At 39.9% G+C, this 19357-nt stretch overlaps 2 non-coding genes across 2 annotated transcripts; both read left to right on the top strand.

The window, feature by feature from the left end:
• The first annotated feature begins 8349 nt into the window (after nt 1-8349).
• Nucleotides 8350-8421, top strand: trnap-cgg (transfer RNA proline (anticodon CGG)). Its single transcript has one exon. It is a non-coding gene; the product is annotated as a tRNA-Pro (tRNA).
• A 5961-nt stretch (nt 8422-14382) lies between these two features.
• On the top strand, nt 14383-14474 carry trnar-ucu (transfer RNA arginine (anticodon UCU)). The gene is given in 2 exon segments: nt 14383-14419; nt 14439-14474. It is a non-coding gene; the product is annotated as a tRNA-Arg (tRNA).
• Nucleotides 14475-19357: the final 4883 nt, after the last annotated feature.

Raw genomic sequence — 19357 nt, 5'->3', positions numbered from 1 at the left:
TCGGGAATGGGAATCACAGAGCACTGTGGGAGCAGCGCCACCATCTTGGAAAGATGAACATCTGTAGCTACGATAGCTGCCAGTCTAATAATTTGTCATCTGTAAATCGTTCATTATCAGAAATGTATAAATAAGTATGAAAAAGAAATGCCGATATAAAGGAGAAGCTCTTGACGGAGGCAAATAGGCAAAATATTACACAACTGAAATTATTCGCCGGTATTATTCAGGTTTTGGTAGCATTATGTGGACAGGTATACAGCCTATTGGGCATATGCGTCCCAGCTGGGGTTTTTACAGCCTCTGTCTGTTTACAATTGGCTCTGTGTGCTGTCATGAAGACATACACAAACCAACTAGTCAACAGTTTTCAAGGTTGGGGTAGAGATGCATGCCCATAAGAAAAGCTGATATCTCTGGTCTGAAGAAGAAACACACCTACTTTTAAACATTATGAAAGACTCAGATATCAACAGGTTTTAGGATATGTGTACATGTATTGCAATGCCGAACTTTTAACCCTTAGATGCATGACCTACCAATACCTACACTTTTCCATAAGTGGGGTCATAAATGACCCCAGTTAGAATCAATGCGTTTTATGTGATAAACTTAAGCAATTTCTTTCATTTTGGTTAAAGATGATTATTTGTATTATATTTTGGTCAACAAAAGAATGATTTCATGTTTGACATGTTCATTTATCACTTTTTATTAATATTTTGACAACTAATGACATAATTGAATAATCAATAATAGTATAATAGGCTACCTAACGGGTTAGATTTTATTACAAGGAAGCTATAAGTCTGCTTATCTCTACACAACAAATGCAGTAATGAACTACACACACACACACACACACACACACACTTACTAATGACATCATTGAATAATCAATAATAGCATAATAGGCTACCTAACATGCACGCACGCACACGCACACAATAATATTATACTTTATCACACAAAAGTCATGGATGTGGAAAATAAGTTCATATTTTATACCGTCATATGTATTCCAAGATATAAAACAAATATAATACTAACGTGTATGTTGCTGTATAAAAATCCGCCTGGGTGGTGAGACTGCTGGCATTACATGTGTAAGTGCAACAGTAAATGTATACCTGACAGTCACAGTTGATAAGAATCAAAGATTCCTAGGTCTAACCCTTGATATTCCATAGGAAATGCTTGGGGTCATTTTTGACCCCACTTATGGAAGAGTGGGGTAGTGATACAAAAACAACAATTTCTTAAAATGTCTGAAAAAGTGCCGGCTTCCTATCTTTGAAGCGGTCAGAACCTCTGAATTTGTGTCCATTCCTCGATTATTTATATCCCCTCAGTCCACAAGCTTTCACTGATCAGAAGAATCAAAAGGATTTTTCATACAAATTAATCAAAATACTGTTGTGTGAAGTCCATTGCTAACTGTATGCTAACTTTGTTCATCCAATTCTACATCAATTCTACTGACAAAAACAATATTTTCCCATCTTCCTGCACTGTGTTGCTGGATATTCTTGTTCTTGTTACATTACTAGCTACAAAATAAAAGCATCCCTTATCTTTTCAGTGTAATGTCCACCCTGGAACAGTCCCTGTAGTACAGCATGTGGCCACCATACTGCAAATTCTGAAGACTTTTTTCTCAAAATCATGGCACGTTGATCAGTATGTATCAGTATGTAATGCAGTGCATAAAACTCAAAATATGTTTCATGATCAATGTGTCTGAACTTGATAAAGCAAGTCACATATGTACATCTATTAAATGCAAAGTGTTAAAATTAAAGTGGCTTATAGGAATAGCTCTATTGGGTAGCATAGAAGGAGTGATCATGGACAACCTGTGACAATGCCACAATGCCAGCATTAAACGTGACACCAAACTATTATGTCAATCATGAAAATGACTTGTACTTATTGCGACACTTAACATGAGGAACATACTTCCTACAACTCTTTTGTCATTTTTTTTTTATGTAACTAATTTTTTTAATCTTCCTAAATAATATCAACACCCCTAATTTCTAGAAACTGAATAAACTCAGACCATCTATTGTATAAGACAAACTCTTCCTTTTTTCATGATTAGTTTGAGGACATCTGGAGACATTTGAGTTTGGTGAGAAGATCGATACCACTAAATAAAACTTCTTATTTTACTCTCAGCAAGAAAGCAAATATTTTTCAAAATGATTCTATTAAAAGATTAATGCTAATATCTCAAACTTAGGTAAACTGACTAAACTAAATCTAAAGGGTTAGAAAACACTTCAGAGAAAGCAAGGCAGCGAGATGACTGTGAGAAAGGTGAGAGTGAGAGAACCTGAAAGAGTAAGAGGTGAGAAACAGAGAGGGCCCTCGCTAAAAGGTGTTCACCTCTGCTCGAAGAAACCTCATTTTCCTCCTCTGATGTCCGCCTCCATCCATCACTCTCCTCCTCCTCCTCCTCTTCTTGTCTCTTCCTCTGCTCCTGGTGTCTGTTCTCGATCTGATTAATGAGCAGAGCCCTGGCTGAACCTATTAACAATGTGTAATACCGCTCAGTCTGCAAATAGCCTGCACTGTCCAGACCTACTTTACACTTCTCAAGGTAGCGGTGGCCTATTAGGCTGCTCTCTGACTGTGCCATGTTGTCTCTCGCTGGGTAGCTGTTTCTGTAACTCCCAGTCTCCTTTTCTTTCCCTGTGTCTATTTCTGCCCTTCTGCGCCCCATCATGTCTTTCAGTGCCTCCTCCTTCCCAGTTGTCTTCCTCATCTCTCTTTGTGTCAGTTATTACTCTCTCTCTTCTCCAGCTATCCTTGGCCCTATTAGAATGGTCAAGTTGGGAGATTAATCGACCTGAAAACCACATCAATCAAAAAAACCTTCAACGTACACGTGGTGCTCTCAACCTAGTTTTAAGAGCGAAGACTCCTTCTACACCTGCATGTGCATGTACAGAGTGCCCATACACACATCCTTATTTTATTGTACTTCCTGTTTCCTATTCCCATCTATTCCCACCCACTGGAGATACCCAAGCCTGCAACATGGGTAGGGCCTGCAAGAAACCTGAAAAAGGTTTTTATTTGCGATAGGAAAATTGTATTTTCTCAATGCAAAGGCGTATGTCTGCATATGGACGTCAGGGACATGTCCCTAACACAGCTGCTTAAACTTTGCCTCCTCCAGGGAGAGTTCCCAATGCAGTCCTGTGTCTGTCAAACAGTCTGAAGGGGACACTACCATATCAGCAGAACAATCACGTCATACACAGCAGACTAAAGAGCAGATAGTTGTTTTTTTTTTACTTGGAACATTATGACTAAATTCTTGTTAGTTCGTTTTTGTAATATTTCAACTTTTTTTCTCGAAATATACTGACTTCATTTTCAGCTACTAAGTGAACAGAGATATGTGGGATATGTTTTTCATTTGCAGACAATTTCGAACATCAGCGAGAATCATGCTGGAACACATATGAGCTATTAAAGTCCAGAGGTTTATGAATTAATTGAAATGAATGAATGTGTCATTGACATGAATCGGTGCAACATGCATATTTAGAGAGGTTAGTTCCCCAATTAAAAGACAAAAGAGGACTGAAGAGGATATCAAGCCCACATGTCTATTGACTCAGCAGGGTAATACTAAATGAGGAAAAAAGAGAATCACTGGAAAATAAATATTTGAACCCAATACAGAATGCCTGAGAGACTTATTGCATGGTACTTCATTTTGGCCTATATTTATATTTTGAATTGTCACCTATCGCCTGAATATTGTTTTCCTTTCCATAATAAAAGAGATTTGTTCTGGTTGGTGCACAAAACTTCACCAGAATTCAGGAAATAAAGTGTTTGACACTTAAAATGTATCTCAAGCAGTCATTTGCTACAGTTTACGCTGCTATGAGATTTACAACACTACCAATGTTTAGAGGTATTCGTCTACGAAAGGGATTGAGCAGGAAGGTGTGATAGAAGCAGAGTACTACCCAACCCAATCACCAGAATAAATGTTGTATTTATCCGCAAACCATGGAAATTTTGTATTTCTATGTTATATGTAGCAGATATGTGAAAACTGTTCATTTATGTACAGTTCAACAATGCTGTGTTCTTCTGATTAGGTTCAGGCACAAGAAAATGCCCAGTTAGGAAAATATCACGGTTTGGCTTTTGACCCAGTTTAAGTGGCGCAATCATGCCTGAGAGCACACAAAAAACAAACACTTTTCAGCACTTTTCTGGTAGAAAATGCAGCAATGTTAGTGTAAAAAAAAAAAAAAAAATCTATGCACTATCCCCAAGTAGAAACCATTGTCCGAAACTTTTTGACCCACCAGGAAAGCGGGCTGGTAAAAGAAAAAAATCCACTGGCCAAACATAAATTTCCTTTTTTTGTTTCACATATACATTTATTTCAGATTTATTTCAGTACATTTTATTGAGATAATAAGATATTAAGTTGGATACAAACTTAAAGAAAAGACCAGAGCAAATGTGAAGCAATTTATATATATATATATATATATATATATATATATATATATAATATTGAACAACTCATCACCACATGCTCAGCATGTGAGTAAGTTCCCTTTGGTAGATGCTGATGCAGTATACTGTATATGTCTTGGGCTTTTATTGTGAAAGGTAAGATCATAAGGTGAAGTGAAGCAGCGTGCTGCTGCTGACAATGCAGGAGGCAATAAAAGGTTTGACGTCTTGGTTTAGACTACGAAGCCTCCATGTTAGTATTTTATTACCTTCGTAAGTGTGCACGCAATGCTAGCTAGCAGCAGACCGGTGTCAAGTGATAGTTTAGTGGATCAGCTGATTTCCTATACAGTAAATAGTGCCACAAAACTAGGAGTGCTTGAGTCAGATTTAGCAACCTGGTGTCACTCTTAAGTCATTGAAATCCTCCGCTTGGGCAGTGACTTGCGGCGTTAGACACTAATGAACAGAGTCCTTTCATGTCTGCATGTGTGCAGCCAGTCACTGTTATAGTTCAAAGGCGCTTGGCAGCAGGGATAAACGCTAGTGATGTCCAAATGGCTCAAGGGATGGCAATACAGTTTGGTTTCAACCCTTTGTTGAACAAAGAGTGCCAGAGTGGACCCAGAAAATAAAGAAAATGGTTCAGGAAGCATTATTTGGCCATTGCTAACTGAAACCAAACTGAATTGGCATCCCTTGAGTCTTTTTCATTACACCAAGAGTGCCATCTAGTGGGTTCAGCAAATACAACTGGTGGTTCATGAAGCTTCATTTGGACATCACTAGTTAACACGGCAGGACAAGAATGAAAGTTAAGGTGACGAAACTCCACGTGGGGCAGGCGAAAGGTGTGGTGGATGGGTCCAACATACACCACACCACACCACACGGTGTTAGCTTCCCGTCAGGTTATAAAGCCAAACCCAAAACCTAACTTCCACAACCACTGACCCTGGGTATCTTATCTCTGGGCGTGGGAAGTCCATGACCAAACGTCAATATGTGACAAGTTCGGAGTGAGAATATGTTGGTTTTAGGCAACGTCGTGCATGTATGTTTGTATGTGTGTGTGACACAGACAGCACAGGAGCAGCGTAGGAGCTGGGTTTTTCTTTACATGACTATTTTGGTACAAGCATTTACCAGTGTGGCAGACAGCCTTCTGAGATTTACTCGGCAAATGCAAAATCTACCCACATTTGGTGCTTGGCAGGGGTTTCTTTTGGACCCTGGTGGAAACATAATGAAGGGTCATGCACAAATGGAAACATTTTCTTCCAGCGACTGGACTGGTGTGAGGGACTAAAAGGTGCAAATTTATCTGTGAAAGCAATACTGTTATTTTTTTATTCAAGTCTTGCATAGCCACACTCCTATCTCTTTCATATTTTCTAATAAACTGGTATAATCTGTAAAGAGATATCTTTACTTACTGTCAATGCAAATTGAATTACCTTACAGTTCAATGATGTGGTCTTTTCTTCATGCTGCTATAATGAATTTTGTTTAGTTTCAGGAGAGAAGTGGAATTGCCTCACTGAGTAGGCACAATGTCTTTCACTAAATTTACAGCTTTGCAGCATTGTGGCAATCTGCCAAACACAAACACACAGAAAATGTAAAGCACACATATGCCCTTCCATACTGTATGTGTGATGTTATTCACACAAAGCAGTTCCCAGCATGTCTCTCGCTGCAGACTGTGTGGCTGCTCTCTAGCTCACATAATGCCATGTAGGAAGATTATGTTGAAACTCGAGCGGGCTTTTCATGAAGGCCAGGACGAATGCGATGCAGTCCAGCCTTCTCCTGGCAGCCAAGAGGAGCTGCAAGAATGTCAGGCTTGGCGCTGTTTAATGTTTCATTCACCATCAGCTGACACTTTCACCCTCTGGACGTGTGCGGAACGACTGCAGAAACTCCACAGGAAGCAAAGAAGAGGGAAGCAGAGAAGAATGTCAAGACAAAAAGTAGAGGGATGCTGGTGAGATTTAGCAGAAGAATAAATAGCTTCTTGGGGGAGGAGAAAGAGGGGGGAAGAAGTGGCAACAGAAAGAAAAGATGAGTGAAAGAAAAGGAAAAGAATGCTTATAAAAGAGGGGATCTTGTGAAAGGGAGAGACAGAGATTCAGACAGATAAAAAAAGACTGAGAAAGAATGAACAGTGGGATGCCACAGTAGTGCTGGTAATCTCACTATGGAGATGGTTTGATTTGTGAAAATGGAGCTTTAGAAAATGTGACAATTTGACAGTAGCCTGGGGTAGGCAGTCAGGGATAGCCACACTTTTAAAAACGGCCTCCTCTTTTCCTCTGTGGATCAAAAAGGGAAGACCTGCTAACCTGTTATATAAGCTAGCAGCACCAAGTGAGAGGCTGGCACACAGAGACAGTGGATGTCCATATCCGGAATAAAGAAAACATGAAGAGCTGAAATTGAGGAAAATTGGCTACAAAAACTGTCAAGTGCAATTCTTCTGCTATTTTTTCCCCTATTTCTTTTTGTGTGTCTTGAAAGCTGATGCACTGGGTGTATGGATTGAGTGGAATTGGGTTGCAGCCCCTTTTTGCACCAAGTCTTTCTACATCCACAACATATAATCATCTAATTGGACTGCACTCTGGTGTATTTCTAACCACTTACTTTTTCAATCTAACTGCCGACCCAAAAACACACTTTACACTTGACATGATAACATTTGAGAATATGCCAAACATAGCAAATTGCCAGGTCAATAGTTTAGTTAACCCTTAGCATGCAATTGACCTTTTTTTCATCAAAAAATCACACAGCTTTTTTTTTCTCTTAATCACTGGGATGTGACTTACTCTTTCCAGGGATAATGTAGTATCTCTGAATTTAAAAGCGGCTCCTCGTGATTTCTTTTTTCTTTAGTATCAAAGGTAATCCAGGTGCTTGTCTGTATATCCACGGTTAGGCTGCAAACTGGAGCTGCAGCAAGCTAATACAGATTTACCAAAATGTAGTGAAAAGCCTTTTTTCCATCGCGCAGACCAGTTCAGTTCATCACACATTAGAATGGTCATTTTTGCATTTCTATTGACAATAGTTGTGGCTGGTGCCAACAGAAGCGCTCCATTCTGTCTCCTTTTTTCGTTACCACTCTGGTAAGGCAGTGGTGATCCTAGACTCTGAGGGGCCCCAGGCAAAGATGCCCAACAAGCCCCCCTCATACATGTCCCATCCTCCTTTTAAAAATTCATCCTGAGTACACAAAATGACTACTGCACTGCAGCCTCACTGTCACGTCGCACACTCAGGTAGACCTCTGTTCTTTTGCCAGAATGACAGAATGATTATGTCATCTGCTTGGCTCGTTGGGGTATGATTCTCGCTTTTGTTGTGAGAGGTCCTGCGTTCAAATCTCAAACAAGCCCAAGAGCAAGAATGTGATGATGATGACTGTTTGCTGAGTAAGAAACAGTGCCATAAAGGAGTGTGCACTTAACAATCAAGCCAGTGTTGTGCTGTGGCAAAAACGGAGCCACAAGTAGAGTTCTGAAGGTAAAACCTGTATTTATCTTGCCAAGGTCTACAATTTAGCCAGTGCAGTGTCCTACTGAATGTCATCATTGAGCGTGCAAGAGGTACAGGGTTAAAATTCCAGATGAGCCAAAGAGCAAGGGTGGGGCAGCAATGACTGTATATTGAGTGAAAACAGTGCACTACAGGAACTGTGCACCAGTTAATTTTTTTTGCATTTTGTGTTTTTTTTCCCCCCCAAATCTTGCCTATTTAAGACACATGCCAAATAATGGAAATTATTTGTCAGTTGCAGATCTAAGCAGGCTTTCATCCATTCGGCACAGGACAACGCATCTTTTACCTGGCTCGTTGGTCTAGGGGTATGATTCTCACTTCGGGTGCGAGCGGTCCCGGGTTCAAATCCCGGACGAGCCCAAGAAAAAGTGTCGTCCAGTGACAGTTCTTTAATGAATAGCAAAAAAATTAGCTAGATTGCATCTTTTGAAGGTAAAACATGTTTTGTACTTGCCAAGTACTGAGTTGTATTGTTGCAAAAATTGTGACAGCTTGAATTTCTTTAAAAGTTGACCCTGTGTTGTTCCAAGCCATGCTCACGTAGGAGACATACAAAAAAACAGAAATGGTATGAAAGTTGGATCGGCATTTTGGTGCGGCTTCTGCAGTGATGCGGGTGCCATCTTGGTGAAGAGGGAGCTGAGCCAGAATGCTAAGCCTTCGATTTACTGGTCAGTCTACATCCCAACCCTCACCTATGGTCATGAGCTCCAGGTAATGACCAAAAGAATGAGATCATGGATACAAGCGGCCGAAATGATTTTCCTTTGTGGGGTGGCTGGGCTCAGCCTTAGAGGCAGGGTAAGGAGAACAGACATCTGGAGTTCAGGCACCAATTCAGGATGCCTCCCATTAAAGGTGTTCTGGGCACGTCACACTGGTAGGAGGCCCAGAACGCACTGGAGGGATTACATATCTCATCTGGCCTGGGAACACCTTGGGATCCCCCAGGACGAGCTGGAAAAGCGTTGCTGGGGAGAGGAACATCTTGCATGCTTTGCTTGGCCTGCTGCCCCCGCGACCCAGGCCCTGATAAGCAGATGAAAATGGATGGATAGATGGATGGATGGATGGATGGATGGAATAAAACTTGAGCCAATACAGTGCTCTGCTGGATGTCATTGTTGTGGGTGCAAGAGGCACAGGGTTCAAATTACAGATAAGCACAAGAGCAAAAGTTTTGCAGTTGAGTCTTTGTGGGATTTTTTTTTCTTTTTTTTAATAAATATTATTACTGGTTTTCAAGCCATGCTTACCTAAAACACATGCCAAATAATGGAAATTGTATGCCAGCTGCAGATCTATTTGTCAGATATTTGTCAATGTGGCGCAGACTGATACTTATTTTACCTGACTCATTGGGCTAGGGTTATGCTTCTTACTTAGGGTGCAAGAGCTCTGGGGTTCTAATCCTGGACAAGCCCAAGAGCAAGAATGGCACAAGGGTGACTCTTTGGAGACTAAAAATAGTGCAGTAGAAGATCAGTGCAATGTTGTTTTTTGTTGTAGTGCAGACAAGAGGTACAGGGTTACAGTAGAAGAACTGTGCACAGGTTCAGCTGCTTTGCAACTGTCTTTTCTTTCAGACACATGCCAAATAATCGAAATTATATGTCAACTGCAGATCTAAATAGGCTTACATCAAGGCAGCGCAGAATTAAACCAATGACCCTATGGCTCGTTGATCTAGAGGTATGACTCTCGCATTGGGTGTGAGAGGTCCCAGGTTTAAATCCTGGACAAGTGCAAGAATTGGGTAATGGTGACTGTTTAGTGAGTGAGAAACAGTGTGGAAAAAGAAATGTGAGATTTACAGACTGAATAACACTGCTGTGCTGTAACAAAAATTGAGCCAGGTTCAACATTATATAAGGTTAACCCTATATTTCACTTGCCAAGGTCTATAGTTCGGCCAAAACATTGGCAGTCAGTAGAGAGAACCTGTAAGTGTATATAATTCATGCTGTAGATCATGGCCTTAAAAATACCAACAATAGAACAACAAAACAGTGTGCACAGCATGTACACTGTTTTTCTGCCCCACAGTGCAATGCCTTGCATTTTATCGATCCACATTTTGTAGGTGCTACTCTATACAGCTGTCAGTGATGTATTGCATAGATCCCGCTGCATTTCTTGGTAAGTCCCACCCTACTGTGCTGTGATTGGCTAGTACTAGCGTCAATGTGACAAGTACTAGCCAATCACAGCATGTAGTACAGTACTAGCTAGCTCACGGCACAGGCCCATGGCTTTTCCAACTAATGCAGTGCGATCCATAATAATGTGTCAGTGATGAAGCACATGATGATTCATTAATCTACAGAGTGTCTGTTACAAAGGAATAAGTGAATAATTGACTGATTTGTTGCTTTTTGAATTATCCACATCATGATGAGACTTGTGGTGCCAACATGTTCATCCTTGCTGGTTCAGAGTTCATTTCTGACTTTGGAAACAGCAGCTGACAAACTGATCTCACCACAAGGTCCATTCAGTAGCTGTTCTGGAGCTTCTGATAATAACACATGGTCTTAATCAGCAGATGGAGTTTGCCCCCCTGTTGCCAAGAAGGAAAAAACACTGTGAGCGACAAAATCCATTCCAATTAGCTTTTTTAGATTTTATTTTATGAATACTTTTTTGACAGTACCAAGGCTCACACTGCACTATCAACATGGTCCACATTAGACTGCAGCTTGGGCCCCATATGTCTGTCCAAATCTAACCCGAGTCCAAGAAATTACTAACCCAGCACAACCTGAACCCAATGGGCATGTTTTATGTTCAAACCAACCTGAGTAAGCTGAAGAAAAGAAAAGGTAAAAAAGTCTATATGTTGTGTTCATGCATCATCACATGAGTAACAAACCCCAGCACTGAACAAGAGGTGGCCCAGCACACAGTCGTTCAGTTATTCTCATCATTTCTACACTATATTCTCACTAAGAAGAATTTGAAGCACCATGTGAAGTAGACTGAGCTCGACCTGCACCCGAATATCACTTGTAGATATTTGTCTGAACCATTATAATAAATTAAGACAAGAATGCCCAAACTGAGAATTTCATGGTTGAGAAAATGTAGCGCCAAAGACAAGGGCTGTCTGACAGCGAGGTAAAGCAGTCGAAAAAATCCTCAACATACCGTCCACATAGACTGTTATTGATTTTTTTAGGTGGGACTCTTTTAAGGTGGCTAAAGTACATTTTGATATTCCACAGCAATGTAATGCTGAGCTCCCTGGTGAGACTCCTGCCTGCTATTTAAAACTGGGGGCGCGTCGACCATCATCTACTGACGGTAATACACTGACTATATATAAGTACCTCATACGACCCCCACTTTAAAAATCCTGAACTAAGAGGGAAGTGAGGAAAGTTAAAGTGGACTCACACATGGTTTCTGTAAGTCAGCCTATTAATATAATAACTTATTATGAACGCTGCTCGGTCACTTTTTGTTCCTCCCTTCTGACCACCAGTGATATTTTCTGGAGTGATCAGTCATTAATTATTAGATGGCATGCTTCCAATTAGCACGATTAACATATGTGAACTGAAGAGTACTGTAGTGTTTATTTTAAAAGGCCATAATACTTTTCGTAAAATATTCAAAATAATAATTAAAACATATAAATTAAATGTTTTTATTGTAATATAACTGTGGAATTGAAGAAAATGCAATAACTGATTATTCTGCACAAACATGTGTAAGTGTATTCTTGACTGTGCAGAATGTCAGAGTCTTGGTGGATTTTAAGAAGAAAATTCTTTAAAAAAAAAAAAAAAATGGCAAATGAGACCAACTGACTTTTGGTTTTACATGGGACATGGGCTGTGGTCTCCTGGATGAAAGTCTGGTTTTGTTTGACGGTGTTTTTTATTGTTCTCATTCCGAAGGCATCGGTATGTGATGCCCTGGGAATGGGAACGATCTGGCATTTCTAGGTCTTCTAACTCAGTGATTCCCAACTGGTCCAGCCATGGGGTCCAGATTTCTCTTTAGTCATTTGTTGAAGGTCCACACAGTTCAAAGTACTCAGCATCATACTTGCGTATGTACATGTCATTGAGCTAGTTTGTTGCCTCTGTCATGTGTCTGTTAGCAGGAAACAGCACTTCAAAGTAAGTGTTTTTTTTACCAACTTGACATGTTAGCAATTCACTTGCAGTCCATACAGAATGGACCCAGGGCCCGCTTTTGGAACAGGACCACCAGTTGGGAACCACTGGTCTAACTTATCCTGACAATAACAATATATGAAATGCCTTACTTAGATGTAGTGACTATATCATGCACTTGTGTGTAAGGACTTAAATCAGCCTGGGTTGGTTTAGCACAAACCTCCATTGTTTAATAAGCTGAGGTGATTTTTTGTTCATTGACAGGCATAATTTTTTTTCACCCAGCTTGCAGTTGTTGAATAAGATCAGCCATTCACACAAAGTGATCCCATTAATGCTGAAATTTCAACACAGCTGAAGGCTGATTGGATTATTCTAGTCTGAGTCAAGATGTTCCATCTGGAGGAGTGCTAAACCAAACCTATTAATGGATACCAGACTGTGTGTAAACCTAGTCAATGGTGACTTTCCATTGTTTTCACACACAGTGCACACTGCGTCTTTAACCTTGCAGATGTAGTAAACACATGACAGAAAGGACATTAAAGTCGTTAAGCTGAGAAAGCGTCAGATAAACCTTCTCATTTGAACTTGGCATAAACACTAATGTCACTGGGATAGTAATGCAAGGCCTTCAATTAACATGCAAATACATGATATGCATCTCTTCATTTGAATTAAGTATTGACAATTATGTCCTTCTAACTGGAGGACATTTTTGACCCCTTAAACTCATATAGTTACAATTAATTAAGGAAGATTTGACATAGCTGAGGCCGCATGTGTCTCAGTTATTAATGTCAAATGGTTTTTGCCTTTCAAGTTTTAATTGAAAACGTGGAATTGCCCGACTTTCTAATTGTGGCTCTTGCGCTCCCATTACAAGTGTGTGTGTGTGTGTGTGTGTGTGTGCGTGCGTGCCTGTGTGTGTGTGTGTGTGTGTATGAGTGAGTGCTGAGGGCTTCTCAATAACGACATCTCAGCAGCATATTAATGTCGGTGATAAGTCAGACTGTTAATGTTGCCTCTTGAATAAAAAGGGAAGAATCCAGCCTAAATGTGAATTCAGAGTACAGTCTATATTAGGGACACATTTCTCCTCAGAATGTTTCAGTCAATTCCGCATTTCTGTTTTATCAGCTGTGAATGGTTGATTATAGATTACAGGCAGAAATATCATACCAGACGGTTCAAAAGAGACACTGATGCTTTGTACAATTGAAGCACCTTAAATAAAGCAATTAAAGAGACAGTATCATTAAAATACTTCAACTGAGGAGTCCACAAAGTCAGACTCCATGTCACTGTTGCTGCAGCAACTCCAGGTTTCATCTGGTGATTACACCACACTGAGAAATCAAAGGAGACACTCATTAAGATCTCTCAAGGCAAAAGTTTCTTACTTAAAGTTTCCCTGCTGCCTTAAACTTGAGTCAAATGAGTACTGAATAGTTTGCTCAATTTGTTCACCATGTAGCCTGGTGGTGGGTTAAATCAACTTGATAAGTATGACCAACTTAGAGCAATTATTCAATCAGCAACCATGCTGACAATTGTCATAATTAGACCCATTAAATACTAATGAAGTAGCCTAATTAAAGGGATCATTATCCTCTTCGAAGTTCTCCTTATGGTTATCATTTTCATCAGAGGGAAGACCCATGACAAATAAAGAAGTTGTCAAAGGTGCAAAAGAAGTTTCTAGACAGCTAACCCAAACTGTGCACTTTGCAAAATATGCTAATAATGTGATAAAAGAGTTTTGGATATTGTTTGAACTCAACATTTTGGGTCACACATCTACATCTGAGTCTAACTTAAGGAACTTTTATTTTAAATTCTGCTACTTTTAGCCACTTGCTAAGTTAAGCTGATATATGGCCAACACGTTAGCAAACAATTCCTACTTACAAATCCAGCACACACAACACTATTAGCGTTCATTTGGACTTATGTTTATAGTAACTTGATGAATGCAAGTTCTTTATTCTCCAACAACTTCTTCATAGCTGATAGATGTCCAACATTGTTTAGTAGCTAGCTAAATCTGTCTCTTTGTCGCTGCGCAGCTAGCAGTGGATTATCAAAGACTGTTAGCTGAAAACAGCTGCCAGTACAACTGGAAACTGGGTTCATGAGAGTGGTAAGCCTGAAGCAAATACTAGATTCTTCCAGGCAACACACATTTTCAAGGGGCTCTGTGGCGCAATGGATAGCGCATTGGACTTCTAGATAAGCAGAAGAAAAGAAATTCAAAGGTTGTGGGTTCGAGTCCCACCAGAGTCGACCTTTATAAGTTGATTGGTTAATAAATGGCGGTATTTCTGCTGCACTCATACTTGAGTAAAATCACAACTGTTTGCTGTCCATGCTCCAGCATGGTGAAACATACTCCCCATTGACATCAGGACAGCGGAAACTCGACACAATTTCCATCGCAGACTACTCATCTGTTCAGACTGCACCATGGCTCACAAAAAAAAGAAAAAAAGATTGTTTTCTCTATCTCATCATTTCTAAATGTAGTACTTGAAGCAATTGAGCATATTTGATGAAGTTGTACTTGCATTATTCCAGTAATTTTGGAGCTGTCTGCACATGATTGAGTGCACTTATTAAGATGCTTTGAGTAAAAGCATCAGAATGTAATGAAAAACAAAGAACTATGTGATCATTTTATGTAGGTTTGCTTTTCATATTACACTAAGTGTTTTGATTTGACAGTATTGTTTAAAAAATAGTTTATATATATTTATGTTGATTTGCCATTGACTCCACTTTTAGGAAACTTATCTATACTCCAACTCAAAATGTGTTAAAGACAGGACTTATCAGATTTTTTCAAGTATAAACAAAAGAAAAGACCCGCGTGGGTCTTTATGTTAACATAACTGCTGTTCAGGGATGGGCATTTAAAGGAATTTCCTTATTCAAATACTTATATTAACACTTTCCTTGCCAGAGTATTACTTTTAAGTTGCCAGCGACCACCAACATTTTTGATCATATTCACAAATCTTTCAAGACCCACAGAATAACTTGTTCTATGAATATGCGAACAGTACATAAAACTAAAGAAGAAACACACAAATAACATTTCATTCTATTTTATTTCCTTTTTTATCAGCACTTGTATTTGTGCATTTTAATTAAAAAAAACCCCCAAAACATTTCAGTCATTTTCAAGTCCTTATGTCAGTTTAAAGAAAATAGTACTCTCTTTGAGGTGTAGCAGAACATGTTGCCACGTTCATTATTATTGTCTTCTCTTTGTTATAGCAATAGCAAGTGAGTCAACATCACGTTTCAGTCCAAATACTAGAACTGGACTAACACTGTGTATTACCTTAGCTAGCAATGAAAAAAAAAAAAAAAATTGAAAAGCTGCCAAAAACCTCCTTGGCCACATTCTCATTTGTTTACAGTCTGTAAATGATGGTGGTAATGATGTGTTGATGTTAAACTGTTATCGTGACACCTTTCACACATTCTAGGAACAGCTCAGAAACCTGTCTGACCACTTTAACAGCGTGTCAACACATTATGCATGGTCTGCTAGCTCACTTTGCAGCCTGCTTTAATTGGTTGGCACTTTGTGGGAACTTCATCTTTCTTTCCGTACTTTCTGTTTGAAGTCTACTAATTTCTCAGAGGGACTGACTAAGACTGAGTGTGTTTTCTTTGTGGGAAATTAAAATGTTAGAGAAGCTAAAAAAAAAAAAGCTTCTTTTATTCTACCACTTTTATCCATTTCTGTCTAAAAGTTTGACTTTCTCTTGATGTCCTCCTACCTCCTCCAATCTTTTGTCTCTTCAACTGTCTTCCTATTCTCACTTTTTTCTCAATTTTTTTTGGCCAAATTATGACTGCTCTGCTAACCTCATATCTTAACTTTGCACAAGCCACTGGCCTGGCAGCAGCGTTACTTTGAGAAATTGAGGCAGAAAAACAGCAGGACAGAGAGAGAAAAAGATCTAAAGTGACAGAGCAGCACAGAGACAAAAACAGATGAGCGGAGAGAAGCAAAGAAATGAGAACGCTGAAGAGTTGCATTAGAGGAGATGAAAAGTGATTTACTGGTTCAGAGGGTGTTGTGGCCTCTCTGTTGGCTGGGAAATGGCTTGGTGCTGCAACTGTGTGTGTGTTTGTTACTTCCAGAATGCGTTTGTGTGTACCTACCATATGCATATGCTTTCTTGGTGTCAGTGTGTGTGTTTGTGATACCCAGATCATGCTAATCAGTGCTGCTTGGGACTTGCAGTGAGAGATATTCATCTGGACGTGCCTCTAATTATCTCCGTGGTGATTTTCACCAAGTGGTTCGGTTTCGCTGTTTGCTGTGTGGCATGTCTGTGTGTGTGTGTTTGTGTGTGAGAGAGAGAGAAACAGAGAGAAAGAGAGGAAGTTGATCTTCTCTCATCTTTTTTTCTTGTCTTAATTTTTTTTGATTAATGAGATTCCAATCAACTGTGTCCGGACAACAGAAACCCCTCACAACAAAGAACTCCCACAGGGTTGGGGGGATGTAAAAGGAGAACATGAGTTGAGAAAAGTGTGGGAAAGAAGAAGAAAGACATACTTTGTGAGATGAGAGAGAGAGAGAGAGAGAGAGAGAGAGAGAGAGAGAGAGAGAAGTAGATTTGACTTTTGAAGCTCTTTAATGAAGCATCCTGACTAAAAGAAAAGAGAAACAGTCTAACTTAAATGAATCCCTGACTGTCTTTGAAGGCCTCCAACAACAAACCCACCCACATATATGCCCACTCATTTACTGGTATTACAGCCTCAATAATGGAATACGTCAGTAAGAACACACCTAGCCAGCCTGGTGACAGACCTCCTGATCTCCTCCCACATCCCTGACTTGTTCAGCAGTTCACAAGCTCTAGTGTTGTGCTCATTGAGTCGGATAAAGAATTTACCCATAAAGATTTTGAAGGGGAAATAGGGACCTCAGCTTCCTAGTGTATAGCTAGATAGCTACCAAGCTACACCGATGTGAAATTGCACTGATGCACTGATGTTGACATGTGTGAATAAGATTGATGCAGTTATACGTGTTAACAGTCAGTTTATAGGAATAACAACACATTTTACAGTTTAATTCCTCCAACCCATGCGACCACATATGTTGTGTGTTCCTACCCTCTAATATGCTTGCTGAAATTTTCTACCTGTTCGGTTTAGGGAAGGAATCATGGTGTGGCGTTGGTGTCATGTTATGTATTTAACGTTATGTTACCTACTTAACATTACGTAACGGTGTGACCATAAGTAGCACTTAGCATTTTGTGAAGATGTCATGTTAAGTATATAACATCACACTAAATTTCTTCATAAGTTTAAAAAACTCATTGTTGACTTTTGGTTTCAAATGTACGAAGCGCATTGCTGTTTATATCTTAACAGGAGCTGGCCACTACCGCGGTGCTGAAACTAAATCAATCGATGTCAGGCACATCGATCACCCACCACTTCATCAGCGCATAAGACACACACAGCCTACTTATTTTTCTTCTTATTATTATTTTTCTTTCGCCCGATTTCAGTGCGTAACTTGTGCCACAGCTCTGAGCGCACACAGGGTCTTCATAAAACATAGATTAAAGATTCAATATGCACAGTAAGGACACACATTTCCCTGCAGAATGAAATTTGTTCTTTTCTGTCACCAATTAATGCTAAACAATATAAATCTGAAGGATAAAATAGATCAAAATATATACGGCGTGCACTGTTTTAATATCTCCTTGCTCAATATTAATGTGCCTGCTGCAGCTGGATCTGTGAGCGTTTGGTCGCTAAGAAGACTGTTAAGAGTCAGACATTGTCTGAGCTGATTTATTGACACATTATGCTTGTAGGCTGCTGTAACGTTAGGTTTACAGAGGAAATAACGGGATGTGACTTAATGGGGTGAAAATATTGTTAGTGAAACAGAAACAAGCGTTAGTTAGGGGACAAGAGTCAAGAGTCACAAGGACTCACGTAGGCTATGTTAAAAGTTACTTACAACCGGTGTATTTACTGTAGGTTATGTGTCCGGGGTCCTTCACCTGCGGAACGAGTAACGAGTAATGTATGCCCCATCATCCCTGGGCCCCGCTTCCTTATGTCAATAGCCTCCCTGATCCAGCATCGGTGTTTTAATGTCAAGAAGCCTAAAAAAGGTATGTAACACCTTAATACATGTCTGAGATAAAGAACAACCAAAGTGATTATCAGGTTTAAATGCTGTCGGTAATGACAAATATAAGGCGCTGGAAAGTCCTAATAGGGTGTGCAGCAGGGGTGGTGGATGGATCCATCAAACTTTGGACTTTCACACGGAAACTCGGTGTTTGCTGCCCGTATGAAGATAGAGCCAAATTATGATATTTTTTTCTAAACCTTGTTGTTGTTCTAAACCTCAGGGGTGGTGGCATCCTGGAACATCAACTGCAGACTCAGAAGGATACGTGAAAGGCCACTGACAAAGCAACTTTGTGAAAATCTCTCCGTGGTTGTTTTTTCGAAAAAGGACCACCATCTCAGATTTAAGCAAACATGGACGTAATAAACATCAAAATGTTCATTTGGTTTCTTTATAAAGAACATTAAAGAGGTAGCTGTCATGTGTGAGTCATTTACAGTAAATGCTGAGAACATTAAGATGACACACAGTTTCCCAGAAGTACACATGATGCTTTTCAGCCACCACACATGGGAAACCAGCAATATGTTAAGCCTGGATTAAAATCAAGCACACTGTGCTCTTCTTAGCTCAATCACTGAGACAGCTCAGTAGACTCCATAGAAACAAAACCCTATGCTTCTCACAGGGTACATCCAACAAGTTAAAAACTGAACAAACACTTGAGAAGAGAAGAGAGAAAGTGGCTAAGGAGAATATAAATTAAGATTAACAAGAGTCACACTGGTTTGATGATTACTTCACTCTTATCTCTGTATTTCAAAGTAATCGTTTGCAACCAAAACCACTATGATGCCTCTCCTCTCACTGCCCCCCTATAAGACGCAAACACTTACTCAGGAGGTAAAACCACTCACATGGTTGAGGGTTCGATCCCTGGTTCCTTCTGTCCACAGAAGGTGCCCTTGTGGAGGCCAATGCTTTGCATGGCAGCTCCATTGCTATCAGTGTGTTAGGGCATAAGAGGCAAACTTTA

The sequence above is a fragment of the Epinephelus fuscoguttatus genome, linkage group LG9, assembly GCF_011397635.1.
Source record: "Epinephelus fuscoguttatus linkage group LG9, E.fuscoguttatus.final_Chr_v1".
Classification (NCBI taxonomy): domain Eukaryota; kingdom Metazoa; phylum Chordata; class Actinopteri; order Perciformes; family Serranidae; genus Epinephelus; species Epinephelus fuscoguttatus.
Note: the sequence above shows the minus strand (reverse complement) of the source record. Positions and strands in the feature narration are given on the sequence as shown.